Here is a 6000-nt window from a genome sequence, read left to right on the forward strand (position 1 = left end):
TTTTTTCAGTGGGAACATGGGGAACGCAGTTGCGGCACCTCCAGCACTGAATGTATGTAATAACATCGGGTGTGGGGAGTGCTGGAGGGTCTATTGATGTTGGCTGCTGGGGGATCTATTGTCACTCATGGGGATCTGATTTTGTGCGAGGGTCTGCTGTTGCTGATGGGGAATCTATTGTTCCTGGGGGGTCTTATGTTGCTGGAAGGGATCTACTGTTGAGGGAGAGGTCTATTTTTACTGGCTGCTGGATGATCTATTGATGCTGGCTGCTGGGAGATCAGTTGGTGCTGCTGGGGGGGGGTTTAATTTTGCTTGGGTGAATATTTTGTTACTGGGTGTGATATTTTGTTGTGGGTCGTTCACTGTTGCTGCAGAGAATCTATTGTTGTTGGGGTGGAGTCCATTGTTGCTGGGGGAGCAGGGGCGGACTGACCATATGGCCACTCGGGCACTGCCCGAGGGCCCCCGGGCCACTAGGGGGCCCCATATGGGGTTGCCAGCCTCAGTAAAACCAGGGACAGTATGTAAAAATCTGTTTTTTTTACATCTGTCTCTGAAATGTCCCTTACCGACATCCTTTTGGTCTAAAAATCCCGAGATTATAGCTGCCCCACCTCTCCGGTACCTTCTCAGCCAATAGAAACATATCTGTGTATACTGTGCAGGGTCGTCTTTAAGGCAGGGCAAAAGGGGCAGCTGCCCTAGGCCCTGTCATTGTTGTGGGTCTCAAAGCAGCTGCCTCATACTTGCCAACTATGCCAGTTTACATTCTCTTGTCCCTTAAAGTTTTAGTCCTGTGCTGCTACTAATGCTGCCCAGCTCTGCCCTATTGTTGTGTACAGATGACTCACCTGCAGACCTCTGTTTACATGTAAATACTGACATTCATATGTAAATAGCAGTGACATGCATATGTAAATAGCTGAGGCCAACTGCATTGATATGTAAATAAAGGCAGCATTCATAGGTATATCATGCCCCCTGCAGTTAGGAGAAGATGTGCTGTAACCTATAGCAACCAGCGAGCAGTATTACTGTACAGCAATCTCTAGCAGCCAATCAACAAGCAGAAATGTGCTGTAACCTCTAGCAACTAATCAGTGAGCCTTAAGGAGTGCTGTAACCTCTAGCAACCAGTCAGTAAGCAGTAATGATATGCTGTAACCTCTGGAAACCAATTGCAATCGCTGCCTGATCTGATATAGTAAACTGATTTTAAGTCTAGCTGCTATTTATTGTACGTCTCAGAGAAGGTGGAGAGCGAAATTGCATGGGGGGAGGGGGGCCCTAAGAAAATTTTTGCCCAGGGTCCAATCAATATTAAAGACGGCCCTGATACTGTGTGATTGTATACTGTGTGGCCCCATAATCTCCTATTGCCCGGGGGCCCCATGAGTTGTCAGTTCACCCCTGTGGGGGAGTCTATTATTGTGTGGGGATCTATTGCTGAGATCAGGCCCGGATTGGCCATAGGGCAGACCGGGCGTTTTCCCAGTGGGCCGTGGGCCTCCGGGCCGCATGTCTGGCTGTGACGTACAACATGTATGACGGGACTAGAAAAAGAAAGTTCAATAGCCAGTAGCCAATAGCTTCCCTTGCGCCCATTTTGGTCCGTCGGAACAGCGTACAGAAGTTAGGAACTGATTCCGTCGGAAAGATTTAAAACATGTTCTATTTCTAGGTCTGTCAGAATTTTCGAAAGATAAAGCCCGCTGAAGCCCACACACGATCGGAATATTCGATGGAATGATTCCGTCTGACCTTTTCTGCAGGAAAAAGTCAGACCGTGTGTATTAGTGTCACTTTAAGCTTTGACAAAAAAAGCCCCTGGAAGCTAATTGGTTTCTGTGCAGAGCTGCACCAGATTCTCCAGTTTTAATAAATCGTGCAGGTATATATTGGATAGATAGATAGATGGATAGATAGATAGATATTAGATAGATAGATAGATAGATAGATATTGTATAGATAGATATTGTATAGATAGATAGATAGATAGATAGATAGATAGATAGATAGATAGATAGATAGATATTGGATAGATAGATAGATATTGGATAGATAGATAGATAGATAGATAGATAGATATTGGATAGATAGATAGATAGATATTGTATAGATAGATAGATAGATAGATATTGTATAGATAGATAGATAGATATTGTATAGATAGATAGATAGATATTGTATAGATAGATAGATAGATATTAGATAGATATTAGATAGATAGATGATAGATATTGGATGGATAGATAGATGGATAGATAGATGGATGGATAGATAGATAGATAGATAGATAGATAGATAGATAGATAGATAGATAGATAGATAGATAGATATGGGATAGATAGATAGATGATAGATATTGGATGGATAGATAGATGGATGGATAGATGGATAGATATTGGATAGATAGATGGATAGATATTGGATAGATAGATAGATAGATATTGGATAGATAGATAGATATTGGATAGATAGATATTGGATAGATAGATATTGGATAGATAGATAGATGGATAGATATTAGATAGATAGACAGACAGGTAGATACACAGGGAGATATATAATGACAGATAGATAGATTGATAGATATTGGATAGATAGATAGATAGATAGAGAGATAGATTGATAGATAGAAAGGTATGTATGTATAGATGGGTTGATTTACTAAAGGCAAATATTGCAAAATTTGCCTTTATTAAATCAAGCCCATAGTGTCAGGTATGTATACGTATTGTATAGATAGATGGACAGACAGATAGATACACAGAGATAGATAGATAGATAGATAGATAGATAGATAGATAGATAGATAGATTGTATAGATAGTGTCAGATTATATATATATATATATATATATATATATATATATATATATATAATTTGTATAGATAGATAGATAGATAGATAAATATTGTATAGATAGATGTATAGACAGGTAGATACACAGGGAGATAGATAGTGTCAGATATGTATGTATATATTTTGTATGGACAGATACACAGAGAGATATATAAAGATAGAGAGATAGATAGCCAGGTATGTATAGATTGTATATATTTTGTATAGATAGATGGACAGATACACAGAGAGATCTAAAATGATAGATCATCAATTGAGAGATAAATAATGTCAGTTATATGTATAGATCTATTACCTGGAAGCTGAGGATTTGTAGAAGTCCGTGATTGAAGGGTCACATCTCACATCCGGTGACATTTATATCAATTCTGTTCTTTTAATAAAACTTCCATGAAGAAGTTACATGTTGTGTCCCCCGTTGTTTTTCCTTCCATCTCCCATCCTCAGGACTCTGAGCAGTGACAGTGATAATCCTCATATATATATATATATATATATATATATATATACATTATTTACATTTCAATGAGAGCCATGGCTCTTTCCTTATATCTTGCTGAGATTCCAGTATCCAGCCTTCCATGTTATAAATCTGGAATGTATTTTCTAATCCTGCACAAGTTATAAGCAGTTGTATGTATAACATGATATATCCTCTCTATAGAGTATATGGTATGAATGATATCAGGGAATTAGTTGTGTGATGAACTCACCAGATGGTTCTTGTGTTGGGATGCTGTGAAGTTGGTCCAGCGTCTGCTCTCACATCCTCAGACATTGTATCTATGAGGGATCCTGAGTGTGCAGAGCAGAGGGATGAGCTGGGAGTAGTGGGAGGGGAGACGGAGCATCTCGCCACTAACAGACACCCCATTGAAGATGAAGTGCAGCTCCTAGCACCATACAGCTCCACAAGATGTCCTATTATAAAATAAAACAGGAAACATTTTTACAAACTGCAACTGGATAGGTTTAAAAAATGTAAAGCTGACCTTCACCTTTTTTTTATGTTGCTCTCCCCTGTCTTTTCCCCTTCTCCCTATAACACAATTGTAAAAAAAAAAAAAAAAAAAGGCGAGAATGACATACCCAGGCCTTACTCACGCCAGGAACACCATTGACTCACTTCGAGATTGCAAAGTCTCTGCGCACGTTTGCGATTCTGCAAACTGCCTCCTCCTGCGGCTTCAATGTCACTCATCCCAGAAGGCAGTGCGCGGGATCTGCTGCATGTGTAGAAATGGCGCAGTTTACTGGCAGGGCCCACAGCATGTCTTTGCTGGCACCAGGGGTCCAGCATATGCACAGGCATGCCCCTGGAAGCTGCCGGGTGCCATAGATCTGGCAAAAGATCCCTTTTGGCATGTCTGCGCATACACCAGATATGAATTCAAGATGGCGTCGCCATAGAGGAATAGTGTAGGGAGAAGTTTCCCTACAAGCAAGACAACATTGGACTCTATTGACTAGTAAATATGCTTTTTCTTACTTTTATACAAAGGATAATTTTTAATGCCGCGTACACACGATCAGATTGTCCGGCGTACTTAGTCCGCCGAAAACGCATTTCAGCAGACAATTCGATCGTGTGTGGGCTTCAGCGGACTTTTCCAGCGTGAAGTCTGGCGGACTAAGAAAGTATTTTTGCACTCCAATCTTCCCGTCGGGCCTTGGGTTTCAGCGGACAATACGTTCGTCAGTATGCTAGTCCGGCGGACTAAGCCCCTGTACACACGGTTGGAGATTTCCACAACCAAATCCATCGGATTTTGCCCATCGGATTTTGTCCGTCGGATTGTGTCCGAAACTGTTGCATACACACGGTCGGACAAACTTGGCGAAAAATCCGATCTTTCAGAACGTGATGACGTAATTTCGTTACAATGGGACTACATTCAGGCTAGTAGCCAATAGCTTTGATGTAGGAATTTGATCTGAGCATGCGTGGCACTTGGTCTGATCAGAATTCTCTACACATGATCGGATTACGTCCGACCGGCCCAGTTGGTCGGGAAATATTTCCAACATGTTGGAAAATTGGGTCCGACGGATATTCCGATGGAATCAGTCTGATGCATACCACAAACAGTCGGATTATCCGGCGACAGGGTCCGATAGGACACATTCCGACGGATTCTCCGACCGTGTGTACAAGGGCTAAGAATGACGTATGCTCAGAAGCAAATTACGAAAAGGAAGCTATTGGCTACTGGCTATTGAACTTCCTTTTTCTAGTCCCGTCGTACGTGCTGTACGTCATCGCGCTAGCAAACGCCGGACTTTCTGTGTGTCCGCGTGTGGCCAAGTCCGTTCGGTAGAAAGTTCGCCGGATTATCCGCCGGATTGTATGTCGGACTAAGTACGCCAGACAATTCGATCGTGTGTACGCGGCATAAGATTTATAAAAAATGACTTTGGATTGTAAGGGAGGAGTTCCTCCTTAAGAAACATCTGTGAAGTAGCCAACGCTCCAGCTTCAACATCTGTTTTATGAGATTTTTTTATTTTTTTTCATGTGTACAAAAAGATTTGAACCACTCAGCTGCAAAATCGGTAAATTTGGGCAATGACAATTTAATCCCACTGCGTGAATTCGGCGGCAGTAATTGGCTGCCTGCTTTCTTTTAAACAGCCAAGCTAGTAATTGAGATTGAGTGAATTGGACCATATTGCTGCAGTAAGTGGAGTAAATGCTGAATTAAATAAAATGACCGATTGTGATTTTTTTCAGATAACAGATCCCTCTATATATACAGTATCTCACAAAAGTGAGTACACCCCTCACATTTTTGTAAATATTTTAATCTATCTTTTCATGTGACAACACTGAAGAAATGACACTTGTCTACAATGTAAAGTAGTGAGTGTACAGCTTGTATAACGGTGTAAATTTGCTGTCCCCTCAAAATAACTCAACACACAGCCATTAATGTCTAATCCGCTGGCAACAAAAGTGAGTACACCCCTGATGGCCTGGCCAAGCATGTCTCCAGACCTAAACCCTATTGAGCATCTGTGGGGCCAACTCAAAAGGAAGGTGGAGGAGCGCAAGGTCTCCAACATCCACCAGCTCTGTGATGTCATCATGGAGGAGGGGAAGAGGACAACCTGTGAAGCTCTGGTGACCTCCAT

At 41.7% G+C, this 6000-nt stretch overlaps 1 protein-coding gene across 1 annotated transcript in view; it reads right to left on the reverse strand.

Moving 5' to 3' along the window:
• Window positions 1-3656, reverse strand: part of LOC143964221 (gonadotropin-releasing hormone II receptor-like) — a 93332-nt gene extending 89676 nt beyond the window's left edge. The window contains exon 1 of the mRNA XM_077473926.1: window positions 3582-3656. The gene's annotated coding sequence lies outside the window, so the exon portion shown is untranslated. The remainder of the gene's footprint in view (window positions 1-3581) is intronic.
• Between the last annotated feature and the right edge of the window lie 2344 nt (window positions 3657-6000).

The sequence above is a fragment of the Lithobates pipiens genome, unplaced genomic scaffold (genome assembly GCF_037356315.1).
Source record: "Lithobates pipiens isolate NorthernLeopardFrog02 unplaced genomic scaffold, aLitPip1_a1.2 Scaffold_8, whole genome shotgun sequence".
NCBI lineage: Eukaryota > Metazoa > Chordata > Amphibia > Anura > Ranidae > Lithobates > Lithobates pipiens.